The 18075-nt window shown below is 40.0% G+C and overlaps 1 long non-coding RNA gene across 2 annotated transcripts in view; it reads left to right on the top strand.

The window, feature by feature from the left end:
- Positions 1-1032: 1032 nt before the first annotated feature.
- LOC107079188 (uncharacterized) overlaps positions 1033-18075 on the top strand; it is a 66118-nt gene continuing 49075 nt past the window's right edge. The window contains exons 1-3 of one of the 2 annotated variants that reach the window (XR_011191483.1): positions 1033-1274; positions 2421-2533; positions 8257-8977. This is a non-coding gene — a long non-coding RNA (uncharacterized lncRNA). Of the gene's footprint in view, positions 1275-2420; positions 2534-8256; positions 8978-18075 lie in introns of those variants that run through there. The other variant, XR_001480153.2, reaches the window with a different exon arrangement.

The raw sequence follows: 18075 nt of genomic DNA on the forward strand, positions 1-18075 counted from the left end.
TTGTTATGTGTAGGGCTATGAACAAACTGAGTTAGATCAAAGCATCCCAAAAAAGCTAGAAAATCCTCAAATGTGTCTTTTACCAGGAAATAATTCTGTTTTAATTTAAATTTATTGGCATACAATTTCACCTGTAGGTTCAACCAGAATTTAACATGGATTCTTCAACTATATTATCATCTCTAGCTACATAAGCTAAGACATATGGAAGCTATCTTGTGATTTCAGTGAGTGAATAGGTTTAAAGAGAAAAATCTAGACATATTTTTACATAAATTAATAACTCTCAAGTAAATTAAAAAACAAGAAGTTGAAGTGTTGTTCTTTTAGACCAGGGGTGGGGAACGTCCGGCCCGCGGGCCAAAAATCATTTGGTCTGGCCCTGCCAAGGCAACCGCAGGCGTAGAGCCTGGCGATAATTTGATAACGATAATTATCGCGATATAATTTTCCTCGATATAATTTTAACAAAAGTCCGATAAATGTTCATGCTTTACACATGGTACGCGCATGCGCACTAAATACTGCGCAAGTGCGCGTGTGTGTTGTAGACCGGGCAGCTAACGGATTTGTTTAATGTTTCTGCTGTTTGGCAAGTGATGTGTTCTTAAAATAAAGAGTTGTTTAAATTCACCAATTAATTGTCTGGTTTCTTCAACTTTCACTCAGGAGAAAAAAATCTGCCTTTAAACTTGAAAGAAATAATTATTTGACATTTATCGTGATAATTATCGATATCGACTGATATGAAATTTTTTATCGCGATGTTTTTGGCCATATCGCCCAGCCCTACGCAGGCGGGACTTGAAATTCAATAAATCTAGGAGCTCTTTTCATAGCAACATAAATTTATATTAAGTGAATCATAATAATAACATTAATTTTGAGGGACAAGCAAGGAACATCCATTACGGGATAGACAGGACACATACGAGTACATGACGGGACAGACACGCATGCTTCTCGCCGGCTGCCCGCGGCCTGTCTGCCTGTATTGCGGTGACTCAGAGGGCAGTCAGTGCCAGGCAGGCTGGGAGTGTAGACGTTGCGAAAGTGTTAACACACTGTGTTTTACGAACTGCGGGATGAAGTCAAGCAGTTCATGGAGGTGAAGGGAAAACCTCTCAGGGAACTCAATGATAGCAAGTGGCTGTTTGATCGACTGTGCTCAAGTCTGACCGATGCAAACCTGGAAAAGCAGTTGCGAGTAGCAACATCATCAATACCAGCTAACATCTCACCAAAGAGAGGCAGTTCCAGCCATCACATTAGGGGTGAGTTAATTAAATGTTTGACCAAATATAGCAGGCTAATTTTTTAATTGATAATTTTGTATGGCCCGCGAATGATGTTATAAATATCCAAATGGCCCTTGGCAGAAAAAAGGTTCCCCACCCCTGTTTTAGACAAATCTTGATCAAATGTTAAATTAATTTGTCAATGGATACTAATTATCTCTTTATCCTTTATTTCATGAGATTTCATGAGATTTCAGTTTCAGGAACCAGTTCCAAATTCTGTTGCTGTTATCATCTATCCAGTACTCTCATTGGATGAAGGCCTTTATATTCAAACCCATAATTTGTTGTGATTTATACCATCCATCCAGTGACGTCCTGGGTGCTTCCTGTGCTGTCAGAGAGGGATATACTGGTCCTAGAGTTGGGAATAACTTTCCTGCCAGTTGGTATCGTGCTTGCATAATGCCAAAACATAAAGAAGTTATCTGTGATTCCAGTGGATGTGAATCGATATAAAGTAAAAAATAAATTTAAAAAATATTAAAAAAGAAAAAAAAGAACACATTATTTCATTTACTGACTGTTATTCCCAGAGATTCTTTGAAGTTACTTCTTTCAAATTCTTTTTCTTTTTTATTATTCTGGCAAATAATGACAAAGCCACATCTTTGAAAATAATGGTAAAAGGTTTTCAAACCTTTGTTGGTAATATAAAATGCTGCACACTGAGATTTCACCTCTTTCTGGGAGAAAGGTTTTCTCTTTCCTTAGAATTCTGATTATCTTTCAGCTTGAGTTTACAGAAGACTGGCCAGTATCAATTGGGGTTCTGTGCCAAGGCAATTCTTTAGAAATTGCTGAACCCATATGGAAAGTTTTTTTTATAGCTAGCATAACTGTATTGTCAGTATGCATTCTTGGCATTCTTTTTCTATAAAAACAACACTATTGGGATAATTGTGTCCACGTGTTCTTCTGAGATTACATCTTTGTGTCTATGTATATCTGAGCCCCTGCATGCACAACCAAGAAAGGCACAGATTTCCTTCTAGATGTTAGTCTGAGACTGAAAGAGAGAAGGGGGCTACCCTTGCACATATGACTATTTGAATGTGGGTGCAACCATCAGAGTGATGGCAACATTTTTCCTTTCTCTTATTTCTTTTTTTTTCCTGGCAGGAGCTGCATTATCTTGTCACCCCAGCAACTCTGAAAGGGAGCCACTTGTTCTTGGGAATTGCTGAAGCCAAGCGGTTCTTAGAAATATCTCTCAGTGGTGCAGATGCAAAACAGTAAGTCAGGGCCAGTTGGCTCCCCAGAGACTTTGCCTTTCTGTCTTCAGCCAATCACAATCTCCCTGAAATGCAATCTAGGCTGGACGGAGAGATGTCTGCTTCCTCTCAGACACACACTCACCCACACCTACCCAGAGACACAGATATGTACTGTACTGTACAGTATTTGTCTGCTTAGAAAAAAGATGCACTCATAACCTTTCCCACTCATAACACTCAGAAAATATAACCTTTGTCATATTTTCTGAGTGTTATGGCAAGTGTTATGGCAAGCTCTGTGATTGTACTGAGTTATTGTAGAATAATGCCAGATTTACTAGCCCTACCTTAAGCATAACATGTTAAGATTCTCAAACCACAGCGAAGGCAAAGCTTTGATGCAAAAGATGACCAGAAAGGTTGATGATAATCTAATGCACCCCATGGAAATTTAAGTTACACAATACTGTACATTGCAGTACCACTACTGGACCAAGGGATCCAGTATCCAAGAAAATCCAAGATTTCAGTGGATGAGGCACACACTTAACCTTCTGCTCTTGAACTTTCAATTCTCCCATTGTCTGTGATTCATCCCATAGATAGAGGACTGAGCTCAGTCTTTAACCTGTTTATCACAGAACAAAACGCAATTTGCTAGTTTTACCATCCTGGACCTTGATGACCACAGGAATGAAATTCAAAACAAGGCATTAGAGATTTTTGTAGATTTTTATTTTTTTTTGTAGATTGGCATAATCTCATGTTGTGTTGGAAGCAATAGGAGATGACTGAAAGAGTATTAAGACCTCAGCTGGTCATGGTGTCAACGTAGCTCAAAGAGCTGCCTGACAGACATCCCAGAGTTCACTGCTGCATGTAACCTTCAGTGCCTGAAAGGTCACATTATGAGCTATTGCGTTTGTTTTTAATATTGTTTTGTTTTACTATTTTGAAAGTAATAAGACTAGCTGAAACAATCATAGTCTTCTTGTCAGGCCACTGACAACTACAGACAAGTACATATTTGTTCTGTTCTTTGATATGTTTTATTCTTAAATTGAACAAAATGGCTATTCCTGTCATTATTAGATACAGTATGTGTCCATTGGGTAATAGGTTGGAAATGAAGAATAACAGAAAGAGGTAAATACTCAAGCTGAGAAAATAAAATGCATAGAGTACATCGGGGATCTGTATTAGGACCACTAACGTTTTAGTGAAAATACTGTAGTATGTATTTGCACAGTGAAGTGAAATTTGTTATTTTTACTGTGCACTATTTTTTATTTCAGATCACAATAACAAAATAAGACAAAAATATAAATGTCAGCCTTTATTTCTGGATATTTTGTGCATACCATATAAACCATGATAGAACAAAAATGTTTTTGTGTTGAATCTCCCGATAATTTCAGGTCAGCATAAGTATTTGGACAAATGAATTTAAAGTAAGTTATTTTGTTAATGTTACCATTTAGTCACACAACCCTTATATGTAATGACTTCTTCAAGTCTGTGACCCATCAACATCACCAGACTCTTGAAACGTTCCTTTGAGATGCTTTGCCAGGTCTTAACTGCAGCCACTTCCAGCTGTTCCTTCTTAGTGGCGTTTTCTGACTTTTGTTTCCTCTGCAACAAGTAAAAAGTATGTTCAATAAGATTAAAATCAAATTTTTCCACTTCTTCTTCCTGATGACCTCCTTAGTAACTGTAAGTGTGCAGTGTGTCTTGTGTCATTGTCTTGCTGCAGGGTGCACAGTGAGTCAGGAGGCATTTTTTGCACATGGGCAGACAAAATATTTAATTCTGCTACCCTTGTCAGGTAAAATGAAAACCAATGAGCCAGTTCCAGAGGCAGCCATGTACTGTATGCCCCAGCCATGACACCACCTCCACCAAATCTCACAGATGAGGTAGTGAGATTAGGATAATTTCCAATTGTTCTTTTTCTTTACACTTTTGTCTTTCCTTGACTTTTATAAAAGCTTACATTTGTTTTGACTGTCCATAAAACTTCCAGCACTGTTTGGCTCATCTTTGTACAAACACTTTGCCTGCATTTTTAGGGTGTTTCTTCACATCTTTAATGGTTATTCTGTAAACAGAATGTTTACTCTTCTAGTAGTTTTTGTCTTTTTCAAGTCATTGCCTATTTTTGATTTTGTGATTGGCCTGTCTCTTTTTAAAGTTTCTAATTAGACTTTTCTTTTGCTCTCATTTTCACAACTGCTTTCTTGTGCATCATAGACAACTCATTATTTTTTATTTCGGTTTATACCTTCTAACTCAAGAGGCAGATCCAAAATGTAAACTCCAAAGGCTGGAGCCAAGCCTATACATTCATGTGTTTTCTGGAGTTTTAAGCAATTTCCTACACTGATAGGCTTAAGGAACTGAACCTTTTTAGTCTAAATAGATTATTTGGTGCAGTTTTAAAAAAACCTCAAGGGCATTAACAAAGTCAACCCATCTAATTTCTTCAGAATGAACAGTGAAACACAAAACAGAGGACATGCATGGAAAGGAGATGTGCACTTAAGACTGAGAACCTAAGGCACATCTTTACACTAAGGGTTGGGAAAGTGGAATCATGTGGGTGAGGCATTGAAGTGCTCTATATTGTGTGGGATGTGCTGTCTGATGTCTACCCTCCTCGTGCATGTATGAGGGTGTTAATAATGTCACTTTTCAATATAGGCCTCTCCATTCATTTTTCCCGGTTTTGGAATTGCCAGCAATTTTTTTACTTTTCACCCACTTGATATGGGATTATTTGTGGATTTATCTGTAGCAGAAAAACTGCTGCTTGGAGATTCCCATGGAATTAGCCCCATCCACTAGTGGCATGACCTGGGGTCATGGTGTCTGTTTAAGAGATGCAAAAGAGAGGAGACCATTAAGCTCATCTTGTTCACTTCACAAATTTCAAGATGGATTTCTTGAAGGATCCTGGATTTCGGCAACTTTACATTTTTTGGCAGGAAGGAAAGACACCTTGAACTGAAAATAGCACAGTGGAATATTCCAGAGGAATAACTTTTATTTGTACGTCAACATTGTCTTTCTTATATAAACATCTAAAACTGATACCCTGGAGATTTTTTTCTTGTGGAGTAAGAAACAGTAAACTGTGGTTGGTTATAGTGGAAAACTGGTATTTTTTTCCAAATGTTAGCAACAGGTACTGTACTTTCCTTATTGCCTTTGTCAAACTCCTTTCATTTGAACAACATATTTAAAGTTTAATGATCATGACAATCTATGGAACACATATAAAGAGCAAAGTCAATTTGCACCAAGGCTCTCTTTTCATATCATTGATCAGGTTCCAAATGTCTTAACAATAAGAGTTATAATCCAAGTGTATGATACACTGCAGACAGAGATCAAAGTGCTACTTTATGCTGCATGTCTGATGTTATTGCTACTGTAATTACAAATCTACTGTTGCAAAATAATATTCCATGGACTCTGATGGCAATTATCACAAGCCATTATTAAGTTCAGATGAGCCAGATTCCAATTAGTGTTTACTGTCTTGCATTTACTCTTGTGGAGCTTGCAAAGAGACAGTCAATGTCAGGCCAGCTAGAGTCCATTACCCTACTAAACAATCCTACCGGTCCAGAGTACCAGAGAGGTCCATGTTGATCACTCCTTATTGGAAAAGTCAAGACTTCCTCTCAATAACTTTAGAGACCTACTTTTTTGTTTTCTCATTCCAGATGTTTAATAAAAAATGACTTTTTGTGCGTGTATGCATTCTGTAGAATCAGAGATTTGTGGAGAAGGTTACATAAGTTTGCCTTTCCACAGTCCCTCACCTTTGATCCCTGACCAGACCGATCTTCCTTGCTCAGTTATTACAGTTATACTGTAGGCAATGCATCATTGAGTTTGCATCTCCTGCTGTTTCAAAAGAGTGTATCTTTCCTTCCAAGGTCACACAGCCCCTCCTGCTTGTGCTTCTGGCTCTCGGAAGAATGATGATAGTGCAGATCACACAGCTTTGCTTTCTTTACTTTTTTAAGTTGGATTATTGGGTGTGGTATAGAGTGAATAACTAGCTATCCACAGTGGTAGGGTACAAAAAATACCCAAAAAAATAAAAGTTGTTTTTAAACTGCACAAAAGAACTATTATGTTGAATTGTGTGAAAGCATGATGACCTACCACACAAGGCACAATATGGTGTGCTTAATTTTTTCTCTTTCTGTGACTGCATGCTTGTCTGCACAAGAGCATAGAACAGAAAGTCCTCTCTGATTGTTCTTGAATGTTAAAGGTGAGTTTTTTGTCCCTGTAATGCCTAAAAGAGCAGTGAGGGTTATTTCAGATTAGTTCAGCTATCTAACACATGATTTTAAGGTTTGTAAAGTAGGCTCTTAAAGAGTTATTTTGTAGTTGTCCTGAATTCAGAGATAACTAGGAAGTTCACTTACTGTATTTTGCTTTTTCTGTGCATGAAAGGACCCTGGAAACAACAAGCAAGTTCCCAGTATTATAACAGGTACCGAGTCCAGGAGTGATAGCATGCAGTTTCTCTCAAAAAAATTATGTTTGATGCAGTCCAGAAAGAGCATTCAGAACAATGCCCACCTTATACAGCAGTACTTTCAACTCTAAACTTGCAGAAATGATTTACTTTTTATTTTATCATGATCCTTGATGCACATATTTCAACAACACCGTAGTGTTGAGTGCAGTTTAGGGATTAATTGAGAATGAAATGGAAATTTCATGATGGATTTGGATGAGCCTGAGTCAGATATGCTGTGTATGTGCACTCTTACAGCATCCCTGTACATGCTCAGAAGTCACTGTACTCATGACTAAAAACTCAGCACCAGAGCTGTCGTGATCATCATCCCTCTTCTAGAGGGCACTCTGATCCTTTTGTGTTACATTTGTGTTTATTATCACGTTAACCAGCCTCCTCGTTCCGTTCTTTATTTAAGATAGATAAATAGATACTTTATTGATCCCGTGAGGTAAATTGCAGTGCAACAGCAGCTTAACACAGACAACACAGCAACAGTGCAACGAATGATACAATAATAATAATACAATACAATCAGTACAGTAAGAAGTGCACTAAGAAGAGTTACTCACAGTCCAGAACACACAAAGAACAAACCAGAACAGAACAGTACACAAAAAGTCGTATTGCACAATATGAATATAAATATAAATGTATTGCACGGGTCCCTGGCAAATATTGCACAAAAACGGTTGCAAACAGGAAAAGAAAAAGAACGTGCTGAACGTGCTCTTCATTTCTACAAGCATGTCATAGAGGGGATGGGAGACGTTGTCCATGATGGCCTCTAGTTTGGACACCATTCTCCTCTCAGTCACTACCTCCAGGGGGTCCAGGCCAGACCCAATGACGGAGCTTGCTCTTCTGATGAGCTTGTTCAGCCTGTTAGAATCCATCGCTCTAATCCCAGAGCCCCAGCATACCACTATGTAGAAAATGGCGCTCGCCACCACTGACTGATAGAACAAATGTAGCATCTAACTACATACATTGAAGGACATGAGCCTCCTAAAGAAGTAAAGTAGGCTCTGACCCTTCACGCAAGTGGCCTCGATGTTCTTAGACCATTCCAGTCTATCATTGATGTGCACTCCCAGGTACTTGTACTCCCATGGATGTAGACAAGAGTAGGTTTGACCTTTTTCCTCCTGAAATCTACCACCAGTTCCTTTGTCTTTGTTACATTCAATTGCAGGTGGTTCTTCTCACACCACTCCACAAAGTGGCTGACCAGTCCTCTGTACTCTTCCTCCTGCCCACCCTTGATACATCCCACAATTGCAGAGTCATCTGAGAACTTCTGCAAGTGGCATGACTTTGAGTTGTATTTAAAGTCCGAAGTATAGAGGGTGAAGAGGAATGGAGAAAGAACCGTCCCCTGAGGAGCCCCTGTGTTACTTAATACCTTTTCGGACACACAGTTCTGTAGTCTCACAGACTGTGGTCTGCCTTTCACATAGTCAAACCCGGTGCTCCGGAAGCTTGGGGCTCTGCATTCGAAGACGGATGCCCGGAGGCCTGTCTAGCATCATGTCGCCCTACGTCCGCAGCTTCAGGGCTGAGGCTTCTGATCGGCATCCTGACCTAGCTGAGTCCGGGGCTCGGAGCACCTGGCTTCATTTCTCTGTTTTTTAGCCTCCTGTTCCTGTCCCGGATCCCGCTCCGGATTTTAACCCTCTCTTGTCTTGGATGGGTCACCTGGATTTTTGGAATTTGGACTGCACCCTGGATTTCCCTGGACTTGTTTGCCTGCACTCCTCCCTTGCACCTGATCACTGTCGGCACCGCCCCCTGTTCGCCATCCCTTCAATTCCTAACTGTGTTTTCCCTGTAGCCCATTTCCAGTTACTTCAGGATTATACCGTCTGCACAGGATCCTAAACTATGCATTACATGGCTCCCGTGACAAGAGCTCTTATATTTTGTGCTGGCATTGCTTTTTTCATGATCCAATGACAAGATCAGATCATCAAATCAGATAAAGACAAGAAAAGATTGCAACAAGGTCCTTCTTTCCTCCATCTCTGATAGCAGAAGTTTGGATTTGGGCTTCTGCCAAAAGACATCCCTCATATCAACTTTCGGTCCACTCTGTGTAATGCATATAATTAGGGGGCGATCTTGCACAGACAGCTTCCTGCAGTAGAAGTCTTAATTGTGTGCCTTGAAACATTGCAATTCTGCTTGTGTTCATCATTGTCTCAGTTTTTGTGCCTAAACATATTTATAATCCTCTAAAGAAAGCTTTTTCTTCACTATACTGTCCACAACCACTACTCTCCGCATCAGATGACATTCTGTCTCTTTTCTGTATGGACATTCTTATCTGATTCAACTTAGAGCTGCAGAGTCACTTATGACCTGTTGGCTCATCCTGACAATAAAATAATACAAGGCTTTAAAAATTAACACCAATACAAACATCAGAACAGGAGGCATATTTTTACCCAAAAAGTACATCTGATACCCAGCCACAATATTAAAGCTGACACATTGACTTTCTTCACAAATCACCTAGATGAGTTCCTCAGATCTATCACTTACTGGAATCCACATTATCTACCTGTATGACGTAGGTGGGGTGAATGGCCTCCTTTCATCTGGAATATTTTCCTTATTTATGTTAAGACATCAAGTACTCCTTCTAGACTCCCTGTGAGGCCTCTGCATTATCTCTTGGTTTGATCCTTAGCCCCTCCTCTCCCCTAGCTTTACATTGTCGTTACAGTCCCATTCATACCCCATTGAAATGGAAGCAAATAGGGTGAACCTCCTTCTCTTTGTTGTGTGAAAGTCTCCCTTCCACCCTGTCCTATTTGCAGTAGCCAGTGAAGGGTCCACTGTGACCCAGACAGAAAATGAAATGCCTCAGCCTTTCATCTCACTTCTGGGCTCTGTGATTCATCTGCACAGCTCTTTCTGTCAGATCTGTTTGATCAGCCATGCCTCCCTCTGTCTCTCCCCCTCCTGTTGTGTCAATTTGTTTGCCCATTCTGTCAAACTCTATCAGTCTCTTTCTGTTTGGGTCACATAAACACGGCCAGGCTTCTCTGTGGTCATTCACTCCAGCCACGTATTGCTTGTATCTCTGCTTTTGTGCTTCTCTCCAGCCGGGTTCACATCTATGAATGCTTTCTGTTTTCCGTTTCTGATGTGGGATGAAAGCAAACACAGCTCCACTAACAAACTTGTCTCACACTCCTGTTCTCAGAGAAATGTTTTCTGCAAAGTTTACAGGAGTTCTCCATAATTCTAGTTGACGTCTGTCAGGCGCAGTGGAATTAAAATATCTGTCTCATATGCTGTAGTTATAGGTCAGCAGGCTTGGGAGTTTCCAGGATAAGGATGAGACACTAAGGCACCATCAGTAATGAGCCTCGCATCCTACTCATCTCCACAAGATCCTCTTTGGTGCCTCATATTCATTCTTTTGTCTTCCTGTGTAGCTTCTGTCACCTTGCTGTTGTAGACAGATCACAGCCTGAGCATATAAAGTTACAGGGAAGGATAACACATTCAACACTTTGCTGTATTAATATAAGGATTTATAAAGTACATAACTACTATGACTGGTAGCACAGACACTATATAGAATATTATATATTTTGTGTATCTGGCAAATTGGAGGTTACTAGAATTTGTGTTGAAAATTTTAGCTTTGAGATGTAAAGGGAGTGTAGCTTGCTATCTCTGGCACTCAATGGCATAGTAACGAAGAGATTAGGAGTTCTAACAAAATTAAAGAATTTGGATCAGTCCTTAAGGATGTTCTGAGACCAATGTATACTCATGGAGAGATTTTAAATTGCGGCATTGGCCAGTCCTTCATGCTTCACAGCCTTCCAAAGCACCCGACCACACCCCTTGTTGTGGGGATGAGCTGACACAGAATAGAAATTATGAAAAGCAATTTTATTTTAAATTCAAACATAGATCCAGATGTACAATGTCATCTTTGTTTCTCCACCACAGCATGTACTCTTTTCAGGCCAGTTAAGACTCCTGATAAATGGCCTCTAGGGCAAAATGCTCTCTGCCAAAGAATTGAGTCAGCAGATTCTGTGTTAGCATTAAAACCCAAGCCACTAAGAGCACAGCTCTTTGAAAGAAAGGAATAAGTAGGAATTCTCCTAACCCATGCATGCAATAATCTTGCATTCCACTAAATCACTGCCCAGTTCAACATTGGCTTAAAGCCCTTCTCAAAAAATGAAAAGAATCGATAGAGCAGGGAGCAGAAAAGATGTATATAGTACAGTATAGCTCCACTTCCTAACATTCTTTCATCAAGGAAAATCAAGGAAAATTACTTCCAAGGTCACCACATTCCTGTTTCAACAGGGAGCGCTTGCAGAGGCAAGAGCAATTATCAGCTGATGGGCCTCATTCTATACAATCAAAATGAAATCATATATTGTCATAATGTCGTGATGCCATTTAACAAAAGGAAGCATTTGTAGCAGAATTTCACAATAGCTTCTGGATGAAATTATTTTGATCAGAGCATGCCCCAAAAATAATGAATGTCCCTTGTCTCAGGGTCCCCATTCTGATTACGTATTTATAAAGAATTCCTTACATTTAAACATGAAAACTGTCACATCCAAGCATGAAACACAATCATTTTTGACAAGGACCTTTAAATGTGTAAGGTCCTTATTTAAAGAGGGCCTTTGTAAGGTAAAAGTCAGTGCATCTGTTTCATTGACACTGCAGTCTTTTGCAACACAGCTGGGAGATAATAGTCATGCTAGGGTTTTTCTGAGCTTAAAAATGCTTCCCACAGATTGGGTTAACATTAATAATTTGGTGATCAGTAATCAGCAAAGTAAATGTAAAGTTCAAAACTTGATTACTTTGGCCTTCCAGCTATACACAATGGCAAGCAATTGCTAACGTTGTGCCTTCAGGTTGCCCAGTGTACGATCTTAGGAGTAAAGGAACAAGTAATAGGTTTATTCCATGTTAAAAAGAGAAGAGAAAAAACACCTGCAGTTGGGGTGTTGGGGTGTTGCAAACCCAGGGTCACAGATCTCCCAATATTTAGAATTACCTTGACTCGTGCAAGAACCCCTCCTCTCTTACTTAGGCAAGAAGAGTCAAGACACTGCTGGCTAGAGGTGAGTTACATCTTCGGAACAGTCAATGTCACCCTCCGTGTCGTGACACAAATACGTCTTATCATGTTAGTATAAGATATTGCCTCTCTTTGTGGACTCCACCTTGTACAGTACAATGAACATTGTTGTTCCAAAATCAGTTCAAAGGAAGGTGAGGAAATTAATTTCTGGCCTCAAGGAAGTGTTGAAATTGGGATGGGCTGTCACAATCATCTTCCCTCCTCTAGAGGGCTCTCTGACCCTTTTTTATAAGCCTAGGCTTCCAAACGGCGTCCTGACCTCTGGGTCCGGGGCTCGGAGCGCCTAGCCCAGTTATGCTTTTAATCCTCCTTTTTCCTGGTTCCAGTTCTCTCTTCCCTGGTTTCTAATTGTTCGTCTCGAATGGACCTCCCAGCATTGGATTTTGGACTGTGCCCTGATTTCCCCTTTGGACTGTTTCTGACTTGTTTGCCTCCGCCACAGCCTCCGAGCACCAGGTCACTGCTATCACCACCCCTCTGTCTGTCATCCCATCCTGTTCCAGCTGTGTTCTCCCTGTTGTCCTTCTCCAGTCACTTCTGGATTATACCATCCGCATAGGGTCCTAAGCAATGCACTATACATGTGACATGTGCATCTTTACACAAAGGTTTGTGGAATCTGGAACAAGCTGCACGGTCATGTTGTTAAAGCACACATCCTGGAATCCTTCAAGAAATGGCTCAAAATCACTGAATGGAAATAATTCTGGAATTTAGATGTGTGGAATTATCTTTCAGTCTTTCTTTTTTCCCGAAGCACAGTCAGGAACCTGAACACAACACTACTGTGAAACGGACCAGTTTTTTTTAGATTAAATAATTCAGCCTTCACCTGTTTGACTGTCATAAGAATGCCTTTCATGGCAAATTTATATTAGTATATTTAAAAAGGGAGAAGAGCACTGCTTCACTTGACTTGTACAGCAGTGTGTCTGGTGTTAATTATACTGTTATTTTTAACAAGACCTAGATTTTGACAATAAATGTAACTAATCCAAATTTCAGGACTCATGTTAGGACCATAGATAAATTGCTGACATAGAAAGATGTCCTGTGGAGTATGTCTGTCTATTTTTTTCCTAGTGAACTATAGTCCATATGAATCCAGTTATCACTAATGCCGGTTTTGCGAATTGAGAACTGGGTTTATTTCCACCAGCAGTAAAAAAAATACACAGAGAGAAGTGTGTCCTGGAGTAAATGCTTCTGATATTACAATGAAAACAAAAGTTAAATTCTTTTAAACTTGGCCTGGAAGAAGGAGGAGTGGGATAGGGGGGAGAGTTCCAATTGTAAAACACATGTCAAAACAGACATGCACTGAATTTTGCCCACGAGTCAACTTAGGTTAAGAAACTATAGAAATATGTGTGGCATACATGAGTTTTTAAAACATAGAAAGTGAATTTACCATAAACTTAAAAATGTTAAACTGTACAAGAAAAAGAAAAGACTCAACTATAACTATAACAAGAAGCTATAACATGAAAGCAGACTTAACCCAAAACCTAAAAGCCAAAACCAAAAATAATTCTGTCATGTTAGTGTTTCGTGTGCTGGGATTAATTCATTTGTAGTGAAAATTTGATTAAAGCATCTGCAAAGTCCTGTTTTTCTATGCAATGCCCATGTGTGGGGTTTTGAGACTGCGTGCATGTTTTCAGCTTTGGTCTTTGAATATTCCATTTTTCTGATGGGAGAAACTGATTGCAGCCAACCATCAAGTACAATCTCATCTGAGACCCCAATATACAGTGGATATAAAAAGTCTAAACACCCTTATTGAAAGTGCAGGTTTTTGTGATGTAAAGCCAGAAATCAAGATAAATCATGTCAGACATTTTTCCATCTTTAATGTGACCTTCCAACCAACAAAATTCAAAAGAAAAACACATAGATAATTATTAGGAAAAATAATTTAAATTAAAAAACCTACAACACCCTGGTTGCATAAGTGTGCACACCCTTTCATAATGGGGGCTATAGCTGTGTTCAGAGTTAATTCGGATTTCCTTAAAACTTTCATGGTTGCATCCTACTGGGATAGCCATGGTCCACAAGGAGCTGACAAAACATCTATGGGATCTAATTGTTGAAAGGTACCAATCAGGAGAGAGGTATAAAAGAATATAAAAGGCATTGGATGTACCATGGAGCACTGTGAAGACTATCATCAATAGGTGAAGAAAATGTGGCACCACAGGGACATTTACAAGATTAGGACAACCCTCCAAAGTTGATGACAGTACAAGGAGAAAACTTATCAGGGAGGCTAACAAGAGGCCTACAGCAACATTAAAGGAGCTGCAGGAATTTCTTGCTGGTATAATTGACTCCTTGCCAGCTCCTGATGTGACAACAGTCTCCCGTATTCTGCATACTTCTGGGCAATGGGGTAGTGTGGCAAGACAGAAGCCATTTCTTACAAAAAAGAACACCCAAATCTGTCTAAATTTTGCAAAAACATACATCCAATCACCCTAAAACATGTGGGAAAATGTCTTATGGTCTGATAAGACAAAGGGTGAACTTTTTGGCCTTAATTCTAAAAGATATGTTTGGTGCAAAGACAACACAGCTCATCATCCAAAGAACACCATACCTACTGTGAAGGATGGTGGTGGACGCATCATGCTTTGGGGCTGCTTCTCTCCAGCTTGGACAGGGACTCTAGTCAAGATAGATGGGATAATGACAAGCTCCCAATATCAAGATATTTTGGCACAAAACCTTCTGGCCTCTGTCAGAAAGCTGAAGATGAAGAGGAATTTCACCTTCCGACATGATAACAACCCAAAGCACACATTCAAATCAACTAAGGAATGGCTTAAGAAAAGGAAGATCAAAGTCTTGGAATGGCCCAGTCAGAGCCCAGACCTCAATCCCATAGAAAGCCAATAGCCCATAGGTCATCCCATAGAATGACCTAAAGAGGGCTGTGCACAGGAGATCCCCTGGCAATATGAAGTAGCTTAAACTTTTTTGCAAGGAAGAGTGGGATAAAATTGCAAAGTCCAGGTGTGCAAAGTTGATTTATTCAGACTTATTCACAAAGACTTACTGCTGTAATAAATGCAAAAGGTGCTTCCACAAAGTATTAGTTGGGGGGGGGTGTGCACACACCAGGGTGTTGTAGGTTATTTTAATTTCAATTATTTTTCCTAATAATTATCTGTTTATTTTTCTCTTTAATTTTGTTGGTTGCAAGTGTCAAGGATCCAGCAGGTAGTTCTCCGAGGATCCTGTGTGTAGTCGTGAACTCTGCGGGATGCAGAGGCAAACAATCCAAAATTGTAATCCAAAGATCGAGATCAAAAAGGGAAAAGTCAAGTCCAAAAACCAAGAAAGCCAACAAGGAAATAACGCACACTAGAAAACTCTAAGAGGTTTTTCAATAGTGAGCAGGGTTTGGTGCGTGAGGGAACTTTAAATATTGAAGGGAGAAGAACGTGGCTGGATAATTGGTTCAGGAGTGAAAATCTGTGGAATCGGGTGCCTGTGAGATTGTGATGGGTTCAGTTAGGAATGAGAGCGTGAAACAGTGGGTTTGGGAATGTAATGGGGTTTGCGAAGGCGAGGGCGAGTGCGGGACGTGACAGCAAGGTCACATTAAAGATGGAAAAATGTCTGACATTACTTATCTTGATTTCGGGCTTTATATAACAAAAACCTACAGTTTTAATAAGAGTGTGTAGACTTTATATCCACTGTAATACAGCTTGAGGACTGTTACTGGGCCTACAAGTTCTAACTTTTATGATTTCCACAAGGTTTGTGAAACAGGCCTCAGGAGAGAGGCACCCCTGCCTCTCTGCTGATGATCAAGCATGGTAGGAGGAAAACTGGATGGAGCACATGTGAACACACAAACTCTCAGCAGGCAGGAGCACCAAAGTCCAAATCATACTCAGGATTCTGTGAGACAGCATAGTTTTCCACCTCACCACTCTTTCACCCTTCCACAAAGGATTAGTTTCAAAATCCATGCAAGAAGCCTTTAAAGGGAAAGATTAAGAAAGACCCAGGTATATCAGCACATGCCGTGCCAGACCTTTTCAACTTAGTTCACCCCAGCTCTGGCCGCACTTTCACTCAGTGTACCGTGGGATTGCACTCCTTCTGTATTCTGGAACGTGGAGTCAGGAGGTGTTCCACAACAGGGGAATAAACATGGCATTTCAAGTTTGTGCTCGTAATACAATCCACCCTCCGTGCTCAGGGCCAGCTAAACAATTCCAGGATTTCATAATTTGTTCACTGGGGTGTTCAGCCTCTCTGAGTCCAATCAACAATTAATTGCTCAGAGAACTATTAGTGCTGGTTTATCATTTCCAGATAAGACAGAGTCACTTGGAGTTCGAAGGGTGAGTCAGATTTTGTAGTTGGTGATCTTGGCATAGAGTTCATGGTATAATAATAATAATAATAATAATAATAATAATAATAATAATAAATAGGGATTTTCTCTACATATTCCAAGTATGGAGCACACTATAATTAGGAAAAATCTATTGTTGGTTAACAGCTTTGGTTGCACTCCTTTATGGAACAAAGCTCAGTGTCATCTGTTGTTGCTGTTGAAAAGAATGCTTCAAGTTTTCAGGCAAGTGAGGTTGCAGAGGAGAGTGAAGGTGGGCACTGGTACTGCCAATTAGTAAGAAGAATCAAATTTGTAATAAATGAAATAAAAGGAAGGTGCCTTGATTTAACTGTAGTTAAGAGGTTCTGTTTTTCTGATGTGATGGTAAACTGAAATTCAAAGGAGTTTATAAGAAGAGGGCTGATGGATTGTAGCTGCCACATGTAACCAGTGTGGGGGCTCCCCTTCAGTTGTAGATGAAGAGGGTGTGGATGAAGAGCATCCCCTGCTATATATAATGTGCTGTGAGATGAAAAGTGCTATAGAAATGCAAGTGATTATTATTATTTTACTGGAAGGCCAACCCACATCCTTACCGTCAGTCCAGTTTCTAATCTGCTTATCCAGTTACGGGTTTCAGGGGGTGTTGGAGCCTAATATGGCAAGTACACTGGACAGGACGTTGGTCCATCACAGGGCACACACAGACACAAACACACAACACTCACACAAGGGCTAGTTTTACAGAGGCCAATCAACCTACCAGCATATGTTTGGACTGTAAGAGGAAACCAGAAAACTTGGAGGAAACCCACACAAACAAGGGGATAACATACCTACAGATAGCACCACAGGAACTGAGCCCGGGACCCCGGAGTTGCAAGGCTGCATTGCTAACCACTGTGCCCACATGCAAATTCCTCAAATGGGTCCCTACTGTAGAAACTGGTGTACATACATATTGTCTTTTTACAACTAAGACAATTTGCACAAATTATGTGAAGGAGAGAAATGTTCATTGACCAATTTTTCATGGTTCATGCAAATATAATGCATGCTTTTAATTTATGCTTTTACAAATCTGTACTCAGAAGAATAGTTAAATATTAAACCAAAAACTGCAATGACAGGAAACTTCTGCCTCTAGACATGAAAACATTAACTGGTCGGTGGCTTAATGTGTGCAAAGTGGCTCTGTGCATTGTTCCTGAGGACTGTACAATGCTAATAGAATCGTGGCCATGCATAATTTATGTAGGCTAAATAATTGCACACTAATTTAAATACTTTGATGAGTCACCCAAAATACTCATGTACTTTATACAATGTTAAAAACACTCTTCCGCTCAAATGAGATTGTTAACTTTTAAATCAGACGTCAGACATCTTAATACCAAATTGATTGACTCATACATCTCTCCCTCCCTGAGAACAGTGTGTTGCCCTGGTGTTTGCCTGCTTTTAAAGAACTTGTGCTTTGTGTTTTGCTTATGCACAGGACAGGTCTAGCAAGG

Source organism: Lepisosteus oculatus, chromosome 13 (assembly GCF_040954835.1).
Source record: "Lepisosteus oculatus isolate fLepOcu1 chromosome 13, fLepOcu1.hap2, whole genome shotgun sequence".
NCBI classification, from domain to species: domain Eukaryota; kingdom Metazoa; phylum Chordata; class Actinopteri; order Semionotiformes; family Lepisosteidae; genus Lepisosteus; species Lepisosteus oculatus.